Raw genomic sequence first — 17,425 nt, forward strand, 5'->3', positions numbered from 1 at the left:
TGCTCACAGGACCTCCCAGGAGCAGCTCATGGCAGTAATCTCCTTGGCAGCTCAGCCCTTTGCCCACTGCCTGGAGAACTTCTGGCAAACTCCCAACCTGCGTGCCCCTGCCATTCATCTCTTCCCTCCCTATCTTGTTTCTCCCCTGTCCTGGAAACTGCAGCCTCTGTATTTTTTTCCCTATAGTGACCTATCTTCTCCCAGCAGCAGAATTCTCCTCCTGTTTTTCCCACACACGATCAACTCCATAATGCTATGCCAGTTATCTGCAGCCTTATGTCTTTAGTTGTCTGACATCACCAAATAGTTTCTTATCTGCATCTGGTATTATTTATACACACATATATATAAAAGGCCATCTTCCACCATCTTATCTACTGCTGACTGAGAATAAATCATGCAAGGAGAACAGGCCAGACTTTGGGACCACCTTGGGGAATACCCCACCCCACAGTTGTTGCCTCTTGGCAAACACAAGCAAGAAGCACACGTTCACTCTGAAGTCTGAGGAGGCAAATCACATATACAGAAATGGTAGGTTTCAGCCAAAAACCCTCCTTTCTGACAAGAGTCACTGCTACTCATGTGACCAGGCTCATTAAGAGTGAGAACTGGAAAAAACTGCAGGATGGAGTCAGCGTGTGCCTCCTGGCTGAGATGTTCAGCTGTATTTTTCCTTGGGAAGGAAAGCTATCCCTGCACCATGAAAGCAATAAACAAAGTGGGATTACTGGTCAGCAGCTCAATGGACACTATTTTCAACAGCCCTATAGTAAGTAAGTACTAACTAGTAAGTAAGTACTTATAGCACTTATAGTCAGTACTTATAGTTAGTAAGTACTCAGTGACAGTAAATGTTACAAGCAAACGAACCACCAGAGAGAGGTTTTCATGGTATCTCTACCCATACATACATAAAATACCAGTTTGTACAAATCCAAAGTATGTGAGGTTAAAGCTAATGGGCAAGCTTTGTTGAGCATCTCAAAAATCAAATTAACTGCAATCAAATTCATGGCACAACTCAGGGTTCATTTCATTACTATCAGAAAATTCAATCTCTGAAATCTTACAATATTAAGCTAAAGCAATGATCTTTCTGTTAAAGTTCTCTCTTTTTTCATTTCAAGGTGAAAAAAAGCTGGCGCTCCTGGGGTAGGTGAGGGTGATGATTCCCAGTAGATGCTACTGAAAGCTTGGCAAACATTTAATCAATTACTGTTACATAAAGGAAAGGAGAAAAAACCCAAACATCCTTTCAAACACACACTCAAAGACATGTAGCATTACAAATTCTACCTCTTGCATCTATTTCTACATCATGCCTTTTCCTGCACAAATGCATATATAAGCATAAACACACATGCATATGTAGGCATAAACATATTTAAATTCAAAATACAAATCCATTAGGGAGCTAGTTAAATCTGCTCATTGCTGCAACAACTAATCATATCTCTGTGCTGTACTGCAGGTAGGAAAAGTCAGAAGTTCATTGCATTAAATTCAGAAATTTCCCCTTTTTAATGAAGCTGCATTTTTGGTTTATTTCACAATATGCACTCTTTAACCTTACTGCAAGACCTAGCTGTAGAATACTCACTGCAATTTCAGACTCCTTTTTTATCCCTCCTCTTCAAGGTTTCCAACTAGGTTTCTCTGCAGGAGTCAAGTGCAGTTTTAATAAGGCAGATGAGGCAGGGCTTCTCAACTGCTTTTGATAGAGGTGAGGTGGTCAGCTCTTTATTGACTTTCTGCAGTACTGCAGCTCCAGACTGTACAGACAATCTTGCTTTATGAGCATGCACCAGGCAGGAGGAAATGGGCCTGGAAATTTCCAGCCAGCAGTGTTTGATGCACTGCTTGAAAAGCTGCACAGTGTGCATATAAAGGAAACTAGGGACAGCCTTTTTCCTTCTTCTTGCTGTTGTTGCTAAACCATCAGCTGCAGTTGCTACATGTACCTAGGAAAGGTGCTCAGGAGCCATTTTAAGAACTAATATGTCTCAGGAAAAGGCAAGAAAACAACTCTGCTTATTTTGTGCACATTAGAGAGTGCTGCATATCAAAGATCCTTTTATAAACACTTGGAAAAATCACATGGGAGGTAATAACCCGCTGAATTATTTTACTGTCCTCTTCTTGTACAGGCAGCCACAGCACATCCACACTGTATGCAGGGCACAGCTGCACTGATATACACACATCCTCACAAGGGGATGTGGAAAAAAGGAAGCAATCACAGGCTGGAATCATGTACTATTAAGGTTTTATTGGTACCAGCATGGAGCAACTGCATCACTAATTAATGGATGCACACAGGCTACACACATCCTTCCAATCAAGCGGCAATAAAGCCAGGTAGCCTTTTCCACCCTGATACATAGATTACGTAGGCTATTTACCCCACTCCTTGTTTTTCTGGACTGCACATTCCCCTCCTCCCTCACCATCCCACATCTACACCAGCAAGGCACATCCTTGAATTCTGCTCTGACACAGGGAAGATGAGCATCCATGGCCTCATTCATGAGCTTCCCACATGGTGCCACTCTGGACCAAGTCTGTAACAGCAGATGGGGGTCAAACTATGCAGACAGAAGGTTTGGAACCCTCCCCCAGAGATGTCCATATATGCCAACACAAAAATAAGCATTAAAATCAGGTTTGACATCTCTCTGTGCCTCTTTTACTCCCTGCCCCAGGGGAGCACAGCAATGGTGAGCAGATCAAAGACAGCAAGAAGGTTCAGACACTTTGGTGATGGCAGCCCTACAAAGGCCAGAACAGACTCTAGTCGCTACAAAATGTACCTACACAGGGCTGCACAGCCCAGCTCACAGCCAGCTGCAGCTGCAGCATCCTCTGCCAAGGACTGGCTGAGGGAGCCAGGTCCCAGCTCCTGCTGAAGCACCACACCTGAGCAACCAGCAGTGCTGCAAGGTGCACAGCACAGTGTCACTCCTTTCAGCTAATTGCAAAGCTCTTGGGGATTCTGAAAATAAAGCTGTACACACACATGGGTTCAAAAACCTTACAGCTACAGTGCTCCTATCAGAGGATATACCCTTACTGCAAGCAAGCCTTAACTATGTGCTTAAATTCTATTGACTTCAGGGGACATAAGGGTTTGCTTAACTTTCATTATACCAGCCATTTGTTTTACAGTTACCTGGATAATATGTCTTGCCTTTTCATGTACAGCACTGAGCTCCTTCCACAGTAGGGTATTACTTCTTACACATAAATGGAAGAGCAGATAGAAATTGAGGCATTTTTAGCTAGCTAACTGAAAAACATGGACAATGACAGGGAGATGATTTTGCTGCACACTGCAATGCTATCTGAGGGCTCCTGAATTTTCACCTGTGAGATAAGCATCAGTGAACAGCTACAACATAGTTCTTAAAGAAGGGCAACAAAAGGACAGTAATCTACAGCAAAGAACATTTCCATACTGAGTTCTGCATTTTATTTTTAAAAATGCAGCTACAGGGAACAGACATCCTGTGAAATAACAGATGTTAGAATCTCACCACACATACACCGCTGTAATTCAGATGACCTTGCTGAGTTAGAAAGCCAAGCTTAAGATAAATGTCCACTTTCTCTCATCAATGCCCGTCTTGAGCAGGGAAGGGTTGTGCTGTTGTTTAGTTATCTGTTTCCTCCCATTTCCCCATCTCAGTTCTCCAAAGTGTGTTCTTACAGCACTTCAGCTAGTTTTTCCAAATCAGATGCTGCTGACATCATGAATCTTATGAATTTTCTTTGCTGACAGGGATTAGATACTGCTTCACTTTAACCCCCCAAACTGGCAGAAGCGGAGACTGGCCTGGACCTGCTGCCAGTTTGTGCTCGGGCTCTACTCCCAGTAGGCAAGAGATGCTCAGGGCTTCTGGACAGTCATATGCAATACATTGATTTAATCAAAATTACATGCCTGTCTCACTCTTTAAAGCAAAACTCAAACAGTCAAACAATTAATTATTGCTTTAATTCTTAAGATCTTAAGATCTTTTATTTTTAAGATCTTAAGATCTGCATGTGTTCAACATACTCTAAGAGAAGAAAGAGACTGGCATTGTCTTTCAGTCTTTTGCTGGTGGCAAAGCAGATTATTCCTATCATGTTCTGCAGGGGTGCTGTCAAATGCTGTTTCAGGCTATGGGCCAAAACCTACCCCCAGCCCATGTGCTCAGCTTCCACTGGCATCAGTGATATCTCCACCATGGACTGACAGTAGTAAATGGGCAGAGATGTGCTGGCTGCTCAAATAGCACGATCTCTGTGCTGAATAATTCATTTTAAACTGTTGCACAGATGTCAAAATGTTATTGCTGATTTCTAGCCAGCAGAATGGGCGTTTCTTCTCCTGATATGAGTGTGTCATGCCTGTAATGCCAGAGAAGATTTGGGGGATGTCTCAGCTAGACAGCAAAGCCCATACATGGCATGCCTATGAACATACAGTTAAAATGATCCCTTAAGGCCACCTTTCACTCTCCTTATTAGGATGCTCCTGCAGATGCACTCACCCATTGCCTCCAAGAAGTTTCAAAAAAGCAGCTCAAAACATGGCATGGTTACATATGTTTGAGAGTACTCTCTAACAATCACTCTAGGCCTTTGGATTTTTGCTTAAGTCCCATGGAAAAACTCTAAGTACAAACAACTTAAGAGTCATGGGTGAGTTTGGATAACAAAGAAAATCCAGACAAACAAAAAATAAACCCGTGCCTCTGTAAAGGGGAACAAATAAATGTATCCTACAGAGTTTGCCAGCCTAGCCATGGAGAGAACTCCATGGTACAAGCCAAAGATCCTCCTCCTCTCCAAAATCAAGGAAGAGAAAAGGAGTTTTTCTGTGTTTCTCCTTTCACTAAACCTGGAGCAGTCAATAAGGTGCACTCTGACATTTTCCAGGCACTGGCTTCCCCAGCCAGGTGGGCTCAGCTGCTGGGCCAGCAGCCACCTCCAGAGTGGGCTGGGAGTCCTGTGTGCAGGTGGGCTGGGGGTGACAGGAGGAGTGCAAGGGAAATGGGAGAGAGCCAAGAGAGTCACGGGCTTTGAGCTGAGGTCAGAAACCAGGGATCTCTCACACAAACCAAACAAGCACATGCACTCCTGCCAGCCCTGGAGCATCACTACCAGGGATGCATCAGCTAAAAATTGGGATTTTTCATGCTCCTAGATTGGCTTCTTCATGTCTGCTGGTCTGTGTGGAAACAGACCTCGGCTTAATGAGGTCTAATTTGTTTCAAATCCATAGGTTTCTTTTTAATAATTAACAACCACCATCACTCAGCAAAGTCATTCCTTACCCCTGACTACTTGCTATTAGGAATTAAATTTACTGTGAAATACTGTTAAAAGGTGGAAAGCAAGTGACATAATTCACGTTTTAATTAAAAATATATATATATATCACATGAAGCCAGAGCCATAGAAGGAATAATAACTGAATAAGCCTAAAAAACCCCCACCTCAACCCAACACCTACTCTTCCCTATTACCCACTTCATTCTTGTCATGCTATTTGAATTCTTCTAATTGACTTCCCTTACTGGATGCTCTGTGCCAGCCATATTTCAGATTTTCGCTCTGTGATTCCAGGAACTAGAGAACGTGTCGGCATCATTACCATGAGCATTACACACCCTCACACACAAGGGTCCAGGAACTACAATTAACACATTAAGAAATAATAACTGCCAAGGGAGCAACAGAAGATAAACAGCATGGAGCTGATGTAGCAAGAATTCTAATTCTGCTTGGGAAAGGGCTGTCTCTGGGGTAACGGGCAAGGCAGAGGAACTGAAGCGCTATGCAGCACTGCCCATCTACCAGAGAAAACCCCAAAACCAGTTGAGCTGTTCACACATTAATTTCTTGAAATTTAATTTCACTAAAGATATTGCTGGCTTTAAACTAGATTTCGAAGGAATCCGAAGGCTCCTGTTCTCAAAGAAATAATAATCATGTCCTGTTCCAAAGTTTAAAATTGGTGTATGTTTTCTGGCATTTGAAAACCTGCCCTGAAGTGCTGTGGGTTTGTCATTTTCTCGTTCTTTTTCAGCAGAAGAGAGAAATACTTATTTCTTTTACCTATACATTAAGATATATTAAAAAAAAAAACAAAAAAACAAACACCTTTTTCCTATTTGCCAATATCTATTTTTATGATTGCCTGGGTTTTTTTTTTTTTTTTTGGTTTGACTAGTTTTTTTGAGGTTTTTTTTTTTAATAAATTTAAATAATTGAGCTATTTTCCCAATTTTCCCAAGGGTTTTTAAAGAAAAAAATTCAGATTCCAGAGTCTTTTATTTAAAGCTTCCACTCTCAGAATGTTTTGTGTGAGTAGCCCTGCAAAAGCTGTACAACAAAAGCCTGCAAGAGCATGCCAACCATTTGGATACCTATTTATCTTCACCACTGCAACCAACAGAAATCATGGAGCATTTGGGCATTTGATCCCTTTGGGCATCAGTCTTGCCTTTAGCTGCTGCTTTCAGCTGGACCAGCCAAAGGCCTTAACACTTTTCAGTGAGATGAGGAGCTGAAGGAACACGATGGCACGGGCGAGGTTTATGAAATGCTTTGTCTCGCGTCTCTCCCACCTTGGGGCTGCACAGTCACAGAAAACCCAACAAAAATATTGCCATTAAAATGACAGCCTTTCCTGCACTCACCCAAACCCCCGCGCAGGAGAAGGGAGGCAGAAGAGGCACAGACACACAGGGTGGGATTAGCAGCTCTGCTCAAACCCACCTTTTGGGAGAGCCCGTGACCCACGTGGGGCTGGGGGTCTGTGACAGGCGCGGTCCCCCCGCTGCCCCCAGCACGGCTCATCAGTCAGCTCAGACATCTCATGGCAAATCACATGGCACTTTGTAAAAACATAATTGTTTTTATTTTCCAATTTTCTGTGTTTTGTGTAGAGTGCTGCTGTGTTCAAGCGAAGTGAATAAAAGCATAAACAGCAAGCACCATCTGGAGAACATTCTTCCAGCACACTGAGAAATAGCAGCCGCCTGTGCGCTACCTGCTATAAATAAATGTCATTAAAAAATGTCCAAAAAATTGTTTGTTCCTATTTGATGGAACTGTAGTCACATAAAATCTTCCTTAACCCTGTCTTCAGGTACCCAACACCTTCACAGAATAAAACTCCACACAGATGTAGATATCTGTCTCTCTTTATGTTAATATGGGTATTACTAACAGAATAGCAACCCTACACATTATTCTAGTAACACAACAGAGGTTGCAACTTAAATGTAACACGTGAACAAAGCACTGAAAATCCAAATGCTTTTAAAACTGTACAAGGTTCACAATAGGGCGATATCTCACAGCCCACTAGCAAGAGAACAGGCAAAATTATTCATTCTCCAAACTGATAGTGTATCAGTTCAGAGGGGAAAAAAAATAGCAGAAAGTCCATAATTTATTTTCAGTCTACACAAAGCCACATCTCCCTCTCTGCTGACAAAATACAGACCAAGCTGGCTGTGGGGCTGTGATGAGGCTCTGCAAGGGTCGGAGTTTGCTGTGTTTGTTTAATCACTGCAATTAGAGCTATGCAAATAATGGAATTGTTTGCAATAGTGGCAAGGCTGGGGTAAAAAAATTAAAAGAAATATTTGGGCTGAGTGATTTAAAAACAATTTTGGTAAAATGAAAAAATGAAACTGTCTAGTCTGTTCTACTCAGATTCAACTCAGAATCCATTCAGTTTGAAATGAAAAATACATTTTCACACTGGAACAAAGCATATGAGCAATTGTCATTTTTCCTTCTTTTCCTTTTTTTGTCAGACAAACATTTTCAGCTTCCAGGAAGGGATGCTTAGGAGAGCTTGCTGCTTCTTGGGGAGGGAGGAGAAGATTTGCCTATCCCTCATCCCAGCCTTAGACACACCTCATGCTGCTGTGCAGGGGCAGGGCTGAGTGCTGCAGCTTCCTCCCTTGAGGCAGCTGCTGCCAGCCCTTCCTTCTCCTCCCCACCTCTGCTCGGGGCAGCTGCCCTGCCCAGGGAGCGCAGGGGGGCAGGTAGAGGTGGAATGGGAACAGCAGCACTGCCTTTTCCTGGCTCCACACGGCTCTTGGTGCCACGGCTGGCACTGGCTGGGTGACTCTTCCCAGAGCCACACAGCCCTGTGCCCACACAAGGCTGGGGTGTGCTCTGGGACATGGCATGGGGCTGAGTGTCCAGAGGCTGACACAGGACGCAGTCTGAAGCCTCCCTGATGAGCCACTAGCCACCAGTAGGAAGAAGGATTTCTCCCTTGTTTTAAACCCTCCTTATACTGGCAGATGTCGTGAAGTGAGAGGAGGGAATCTGTCTTGTTCAACAGCACCCACAAAAGCAGGCTGGGTCCCTTTCACCAGAGAGTGGCTGAGATTCCAGAGGCACAGGGCATATCACCGGCACAGCCACCCCCATCATGGAAGGGCAGGAGTGGAAGTGATGGACCTAAACCAGATCCAGTCCTTCCCTCCAGCTGTGGCCCTCTGTCCAAACCCAAACACTGGTGTGGTCACAGAGCAGCCCTGCTAAGGCCTTGCTCTTGGCTGGGACTGGCCACCATTCCCACTGGAATAAAGGCATCATTCCCACCATACTTTATCCTCCACTTCATTGGGACTCAACGTGCAAGGAACTGCATGAATAGGGATGAGGGTCCAGTCCCTTCCCTGATGAAATCATCATCTCAAACATACCAAGGGCAGAAAAGGATAATGTGGTTAGAGTTCTCATTAGCCATGTTTTCCTAATATTTATATTTTAGCTACTTTTATTTACAGAGCCCACTCACACTAGTTAAATTATATACTTTGCAAAAGAATACAGAGGCTGTCTGGAAGTGAATACACTGGACTGCTGATTTTGTTAGGATTATAATGATGATTATCATGATTAACCAGCCCTGATGAATAAGATTTTGCCAGACCAGGTGTGGAGGGAAGGCAGGTGGTGGGAACACGGCTGTCTGTCCATGCAAGCACGCGTGCATGCGTGCGTGTGTACAGGGGGGAGGGTTGTTCTTTGTTTTGTTTTTGCCTTTGGTCAAATTCAAACAATGTGCAGTAACAAGAAGTAAATGTCATTTTCTTCCCATCCATCTTAATTTGGCATCCATTTTAAAGCTTACCTTTGACCTTTTAAAATGTTAATACACTTAAGCAGATATAAAAAACACAAAGCTCCTGGAAAAATTAATCACACCCATATCACGATGCTGGTCTAAAAATGTAACATCAGTTATTTTCGTATTTAAAGGAACATTTGTCCAGTGCAGATGCAGTAACTATGCTACAATTACCTATTATTTCCTTTTCAAACAAATAACCATATTAAATGCTACAGCAAAACCCTTTCAGCATAACCAGCACAACCTACAATGAATCTGTTTTGCTGAGTAACTGCCTAAGATCACGGAAAGGGTCCTGAAATGGACCTTGAGAAGTGTCCTAACCCATCCCTCAGCCCCAGGCAGGGCCAGCTAAATCTAAACCATTCTTGACAGGAAACCTTATTTAGATTTCCTTTAAGTAGCAGCCTTAACTAGAACTGGGGGAAATTGCAAAATTCAAATTATATTTTATATATATATACATTGTATGTGTAAGAAAATACAAAGAGACAACCCTGACCTAAATGAAAACTCTCCCTCCTCTGACCACTTCATACCCTCTAAACAGAGTCCAAAACAGGAAACTCTAATAAAAACACCTCCTTCCTTTTTAAAAATAAAAGGCTACTCAATTGAGAACCTCAGCTCCTTAGAGATGCAGGGGCATCTCTTCTCAAGAAAATCAGAATTATCAGGTCCCAAAATGTTTGGGTCTTTATGCTGCAGAGCAAAGAGCTCTTTAGTTCCACCAAAAAGCAAATACAAGTAAGAGTGCTGACCAGCCTTTCCAGTAACCAAAGTGAGTCTAAGATGTCTGTAGCCTGTTTGTGATCCAGGGCACCCACCTTGTCTCCTGACCCAGTCATTTCTGGTGGGAGGCTGCACTGGGTCCCTCCAGGGCAGTCACTGCACAGCTCTGAGGTTACATGAACATGGGGATCCATGGCACACAGCCTTATGCTGCTTCCACTTTCCTGTCTGCAGCACTCATGGCATCAAATTGATGGCTACCCCCATCAATTTATTACCCCGCTTTAGAGGACAGAAAGCTGTGGTGACAGCCAAAATGCATCCTAAAAGAAGTGATGGTCTCATAGCTAAACACAGCTGTTACACAAGCATCTAAAAAAATCAGTTAGAGACCTAAACATCAAACCCAAACCAAAGGCAGATGCATTTCCTTGGTGAGCAGGGAAGTAAATTCCTTGCATCTGTTTTCTTCCACCTACCAGCAACAACTGGAGCGTGGTCAAGCAGTTTTCTGCAAAATGAACACAAGCGTAGGCACAAGGCTGTGGGGAGATGTGAGGTGCTGAGCTTGGCACCACCATCCTGGGAGAGAACACAGCCCTTGGTGTATCCTGCACACACAATGCAGCAGAGCTCTAACCCAGAGCCCAGTTTGCTCTGTCACAGCAGCTTTGTGAATCCACCCTTAGCAAACATGACTTCTCCAGCACGGAAAGGCAAGAGGAAACTCCATCCATCCCCCAGGGACCAGAGATGAATTACAAGAATGTCACATGAGAACAGAAAGGCTCTTCTGTGTGCTCCTTCTTCTAGGATCTGCTTGTATGTTCCTACTTCCTTCTGGCCTCCCCTCAGCATCGCACAGCCTGCAGAGCAAGCTCTGGCCATGTCAGAAGTCCTCTTCCCCCCTTTCTGCAGGCCAGACCTCCTGGCTGAGAGCTGCCTCAGACCTCCAGCCCCACCACTAAGGCTGGAGATGAAGGCATCTATTATTCAGACAGTGATGCCTGACTTCTTGGTTAAGAAAATCCTGATTAAAAAACAATGTGTTGCCCTTCCTGTTTGCTTTGCAGTGGCCTTGTGTAGATCCAGCTCTACAGCAAGTGATCCATCACCAACAACCAGAAAGACGTGTATCATGCAAACACAAAAATACTTCACATTTCACTTTATTTTCTATGTCTTTCATTCTCACTGCCCATCTATTCCAATGTTCCTCATTACCTTTTCTTTAACCTAATTATTATAGATATATGTGGAACACCTAATAGTTTTCTTTTAACCAAGGACCATTTTGTGCAATATTGCCACATAAGCTTCAAAGACCATCAAATTTTAAAGAAAATAAACACAATGAATTCACATTTCTCACTTTGTCACTCCCAGCCCTTTATTTCTTGATTTTTTTGCTTACACGCCACAGAATGTACATGTGCCTTTGTCACACAGTTTGTGAACAGTGTATTCACCATATTCTGATAATCACAGATTAGAACTTCAGTAATACTCCTCTAGTTAATTAGTTTATTCACTAGGCACAGATTAATAACTGATGAGTTACAAAAAGTTGCTATTGTCTGAGTCAGTCACCAAGTAACTAACTTGGCCGTTCAGGCAGGGAGAAGTTTTCTTTTCTGAAAGGTGACAAGTAGCTATGTAATGACTTCTATTATTTTCTCAATAAACTCAGAGAAAATAGGACACTGCAGCTAGAAAAACACAGAAAGAGAAATTAGCTGCTACTGTCATTAAGGATTCAGAGACTGATAAAGAACAGTTGGTGCAATGCAGCTGGAGAGGCTTTTCAGAGTAAAGTGATTATTCTCTGGCCATTAACAAATTATTTTTTCCTGGACTGAAAGACCTGCACTCCTCCAAATAACCTGGCTTTGCTATGAGGAGCACACTGACTGCCAGGGCAGGCAAGAGCCATTGCCCTCTTGGCCCTCCTGGTGGCCACTACATTTCCACCTCTTTGTTTCCATGCCACAGGGAAAGCACAGAATAATTAAAAGGCTGAGGCACATGCAGACATTGAAAGGGAGACTGGTTTTCAAAATCAGCCTGACCAAATGAATTTGGAGCTGCACCAGAATGCTCAGAGACCTGCCTTTTGCAGTACCATTGAAGCTTAGTGAGGAGTCACAGCAAACTTCCCTCGCCTCTCTTGTCATTCAGAGCTCGCCCTCAGTCATCAGCTCAGAGATAACACAAAGATAAGAGATTTGGGGACACAGTCAGTCCGTCCTGAGGCTTGTTCTGACATCTCTGTGCCTGCCGTGGGAGAGGTGGGGGTAACTCAACAAGTCAACAGCAGCTGCCTTCCTTTGCTGCAGTGGCTGCTCTCTAGCCACTCTAAAGGGGAGTGGGAGCAGTACACAGACCTGGAAGCTGCTGAGCTGAAGGACACCTTTTTTCTGAAAGTGTGGAGGAAACAGGAGACCTATCCCAGACTCTTTGTTTAATTCTTGAGAACATTTAGCCCTCTGATATCTTTAGGAAGCATTTCCAACAACGACATGCACAAACTGAGATCAGTGATGAGTGGTGTCCCTCTCAGGTCCACACTGGGACTGGCATCCTTGCATAACTTTATCAATGGCACAAGCAGTGGCATCAAGGGCACCCTCCACTCTTGTGAGGCCCCACCTGGAATACTGCATCCAGCTCTGGGCTCTCAGCACAGGAAGGACATGGACTCGTTGGAGCAGGTCCAGAGGAGGCAAAAGAGATGATCCAAGGGTTGGAGCACCTCTCATATGAGGACAGGCTGAGACAGCTGGGGCTGTTCATGCTGGGGAAGAGAAGGCTCCAGGAAAACCTTACAGCATCTTCCAATACCTAATGAGGACCAACAGGACAGACTGCAGGGACAGATGTTTTAGCAGGGCCTGCTGCAATAGGACAAGGGTTTTAAACTAGGGTCAATTTAAACTGGACATAGGAAAGAATTCTTTTACTGGGAGAGTGGGGAGACACTGCAACTTGCCCAGAGAGGTGGCAAATGACCTATGCCTGGAAACATTCCAAGTCAGGCTGGACAGAGCTCTGAGCAACCTAATCTAGTTGAAGATGTCCCTGCTTACTGCAGGGGGGTTGGATTAGATGACCTCTAGGTCCCTTCTAATTCAACTATTCTATGATTCTATTAACCGGGAACAACAAAAGGATGCTGAAAACAGGTCCTGCTCAGAGGGATGCAGTCACTAACACCCAAAGCCAGCAATTGACTGTGGAGCAGCAGCTTACATAAGAGTCCCCAGGACACCCAGCCACCCACAGGACGGGCAAAATCCTGCAGCTGTGACCCTGTAAACTCACCTCATCCATGTTACAGCACTGCTCTGTGCACCAAAGGACAGCACGGACAGAACTGGGTGGGGGTGGGTAAAAAGGAAAGCCAGAACTAACAAGCTACATTAAATCACCCAGCAGAGCAGCTCCTCCACAGAGTGGCCTATTTACAGAGCAGCTCAGTGCCCTGGGAGGGATGGGCAACATTGCAAACCCAGGGAAGGAAATTCCCTGGGAGAACTGAGACAGGCTAACAAAGATCCACACAACCTAGGACCTCTCATACAGCCACCTCTTATTTGAAAGCTAGAGTCTGGTGGGAGGATTTAGGCCTGCAGCTTTGAACATAAGATAAGGAAAACTTTTTCATCCTGAAAACAGACTGTGAAACTCAAGCAATGCTGGGAAGTGTTTCACTGTATTGTTATTCTGTAGATGCTGTTTCTGGAGGCAGGACCCAGCACAGCCTGATCTCAAAACAAAGCCATCCGTGGCTAGCGCCTCACATCACCAACCATCTCCTTCCCCTTGAAATAAAATAAAATAAAAGCAAGTACCCCCATAAATCATTCATCCATCCCAGTTTCATAACAAGAATATTTGTCAGCTCCCATTTTACGTCCCTTTCTCCGGCTGCCTGTTCTACAAAGCCACCATTTCAGCTGCCTGTGCATACAGACCAGCAAGCACACAGCACCACAACAGCTCCCACACTCCCATCCTCCTGCCTCAGAGGATGGTCACCTCTCTTCCACAAACCCTCACCTGCACTGCCATATGTTTTTCAGGGGATTTTTTAAAAGTCTTTTTTTTTTTTTTATCGGTAGCTCTGGGGCACCCATCAGAGGTACTTCAGCTACCGTAACAATCACATGATTTATGTAAAAGTAATTGAGGTTAAACTATCTGCCACATCAAACTCTTCACATTTGGCCCCATCTTTAGGACCTAGAAACATCTGAAATAAATAAAGCCATGTGTCATTTAACAGGGTCTGGGCTTAATTAGGATCATTCTGGATTTTATGGGAAAAGCTTTGTCCTGGCAGCTTTACATAGCTAGTCTATCACTTGTAAGGTTATCTGCCTTTTTTTTCTTTTCTTTACCTACATCAAAATACTTTTCCACACAGCTTTTCCTTTTTTTTTTTCCATCCTCCAACCAGCCGGATGACAACCCCTCCTTATCTCTGGCTGTCTTCCATGCTAAAATAAGAATGCCGTTGTTAGGCCAGGGAGCTGCACCCTTGCCCCTCCGCTCCCTCCCGCGGCACAGCACGCCCCTGGCTGGCAGGAATGCCCCAGCTCCCATTTGCTGGGCAGTTTCCTCTGACATTGTTGCAATTTACCCTTCAGCTATAATTTCTATTTCTAAATCACAGCAGGCCCCTCGTGCCAGGTGTTTTGTAGCCTGGAGTGCCAGCCTGTGTCCTGAAGGGCTGGTGCTCCCCAGCCCATCTCCGGGCTAGCACGCAGCCAAATGCAGCTCGAGGGATTCCATCAGCAGCAGGGAACGACTGGATTAGAACAGGGCTAGGATTAGAGATTGATGTGAGGCTGCTAGGTCTGTATGACTGGCTCCAGCAGCAGTGTTTGAATGTCAAACTGTATTCCCTCGGAGCACACAGGTACCACCGACCTCGGGTCTCAGAATGCTGTGTGCAAGGCAGCTGGTGGAAAGTAAGGGGCTTGAGCTGGGGTCTGAACGCACAGCCCTGTACAGATGAGACCTTGGCAGGTCAGGCAGAGATGAGGAGAGAGGGAAACATGGAATGATTTGCCCACAGCTACACTGGCAGCTTGAGTCAGAAGCAGAAACGGGAGCCAGATTTAAAAAAAAAATTAGTTCCTCATGCAGGAGATGAGCCAGCAGCCTTTGTTACATCTAAGTGCATTTTTTCCCCTGTAATTCATACTGCTGCAGGCTCTGCACAGTGAAGTCAAGCATCCTGAAGTTGCAGGGTGCTCAGTGTGACCTGCTGATTGTAAACCCCAAGCCTGCTACATGACCAGTTCCATTCTCCAGTCCATGCCTACAATGCAATCCGTGCATGTTGCAAAAGCTTAACACTGGCTTTCTTTTGGTAGGAAGTGACCAGGACCCTGCAAAACCCATCACTGAGGTGATTTCCAGCCTGACCCAGATAGCTCTGGCTGCTGGATTGCCTCCAGAATTTAGTGTACACACAGGAACTCAACAGCGCTCTCCAGTCAACTCAAAGAGTTATGCCCTCTTCAAATTTGGCTTCAGTCATCTCTGAAGGTGAAAGAGACTTCAGCTTCCCCCACTGGAGCTCCTCACAGAAATACTATAAAATTCATCAAAGATGCCAAGGACAAACCAGTGAGGATGCATTAATTGATCAGGTTGCTCTGGCAGAGCGGGGCAGGGACCACCCTGGCTATCAGCAGCCTCCTCTGCCAGTTACTGTAGTTACATCTGATTAACGGGGCCACTCACGGCCTCGTGAAATGGAAGGGCTTTTCAAATTTACATATTAAAAAAAACAAACGGAGGTGTGCTGATTTCTGTCCTCTGGAGTGTTTCAGACATAACGTTAGTAATCAGCAGTGTATTTGCGAGAAAATATTTACTTTGAATGCCAAGCCGATTTGCTAATGATAAATGACATGAAAGGTTACTTAGAAAAAGGAAAAACATTTCCTCATCAAGTTTAAACGGAAAATACCTGAAGAATTAATGGGCAACGAGATACTCTTTCCTCTTTAACAATACACCCCCATTAGACAATATGTATACTTTGAATCCCACCTTTGAATAATTTTTCTCTCTAGAAAAATAATTCTGATGGAGAATGTGCAAGAAAACTACCATCAACAGCGGTAAATTAACCAAAGCCGAACCAATCTCTCAAAAAAGAGGTGTGTTGGGGTGAAATGAGAGAAGGAGAATAACTGCCCAGCAACTCCTGCCCAGGGCGCTTGCACCCCGCAGCATCCCCCGGAGGGATGCAGAACTTCTGGAGCACGACACTTCGCCCTGGCATCCACCGCCACGTACGCCGGGACCGCGGCGACGCCGGCGCACTGACCCACGCCCCGCGACAGCCCCAGCCAGAAAAAGCCATTCAGGGAGCCGCAGGTGACAGTCCCTCCGCCTGGCACACTCCGGGCGGCAGCGATTTCTGCCCCAACTTCGGAAGGGTAAATTCTCCTCCTGCCGCTCGCCTGTGACCGGCTACGCGAGGGACCCAAATGATCCCATTACCGCCCATCTTGAAATGCATCCTGCACGTTTCTAATCCCCTTTGGCGGAGCGCGGGCCGGGCGCCGATGGCCGATCGCCGCCGCGGCCGTGCCGAGAGCGCTGCGCCGCCCGTGGGGCAGCAGGAGCCGCGGGGGGCGATGCGGGCTCCTCCCCGCGCACCCACGGCGGCGATTTTGGAGAAGTTGCGCAGGCAGGAGGAGGAGAAGGAGGAGGAAGGGCGGGGGTAGGGTGGGTGGCTCTGCTCGTGCGGTCACGGTCTCGCCCCGTCCCCTTCCCCGCCGCGGTCCCTGCGCGCCCCCCCAGCGCCGCAGCCCCACTGCCGGGACAACCCGCACAAAGCCGCCGCCGCCACCGGGATCGCGCTGCGCCCGCTCGGCGCCACCAGAAACAATAGTCACGGGCCGAAGCGGGGAGCGCGGGGCCGCCGCCCTCCCCGCGGCACCGCAGCGCCCGGCCGCCGGTGGCTAGAAGGCTCGGGGGGGTGCGATTCCCGCAAAACGCCGCCGCCCGGCCAACCTGTCACCGCTGCACCCGCCCCGGGCTGTCGGTGCGCATCCGCTCCGCGGCACCTACCTCCGGTGGAGGGTGCGGCAGCCCCTAGCTGGGCTCCATGGGGCCGCAGCCGCCGCCCGCTCTGTCAAGCGCGGCCGCCGCCGCCGCCGGGGACGCGCCGCCCTGCCCTGCCCGGTACCGCGGCCCGCTCCCCCCGCGCCGGGCGGGCCGGGGCGGGGCGAGCGCCGGGGGCGGGCCCGCCCAACCTGCGCCACGCCCGCCGGCGCCGCCCCCGCCCTCCCGCTGCCCGCCCGTCCGGAGCGCCCGGAGCGCCGGAGGATGCTGCGGCAGGCAGCGCCGGCCTCCTGCGTACCGCGCTTGGCGTTTGCTCCCTGCGCGCTTGAAGTTTTGACCTCGTCTCCTCCGCGTTTATCTCGGATTGACCACGATTATTCTGACTTCCTGTTTTTCTGGATTCCCCCTCCACCTCTTTAATTCCTCCTCTCGCCCGCCCCCCCTCCC

General features: G+C 46.5%; 1 protein-coding gene across 2 annotated transcripts in view; it reads right to left on the bottom strand.

The window, feature by feature from the left end:
• Positions 1-17,125, bottom strand: part of RAI2 (retinoic acid induced 2) — a 43,637-nt gene extending 26,512 nt beyond the window's left edge. Inside the window, exon 1 of one of the 2 annotated variants that reach the window (XM_064707863.1) lies at positions 16,985-17,125. The gene's annotated coding sequence lies outside the window, so the exon portion shown is untranslated. Of the gene's footprint in view, positions 1-1,603; positions 1,744-16,984 lie in introns of those variants that run through there. The other variant, XM_064707872.1, reaches the window with a different exon arrangement.
• Positions 17,126-17,425: the final 300 nt, after the last annotated feature.

The sequence above is a fragment of the Zonotrichia leucophrys genome, chromosome 1, assembly GCF_028769735.1.
Source record: "Zonotrichia leucophrys gambelii isolate GWCS_2022_RI chromosome 1, RI_Zleu_2.0, whole genome shotgun sequence".
In the NCBI taxonomy this organism is placed as follows: Eukaryota; Metazoa; Chordata; class Aves; order Passeriformes; family Passerellidae; genus Zonotrichia; species Zonotrichia leucophrys.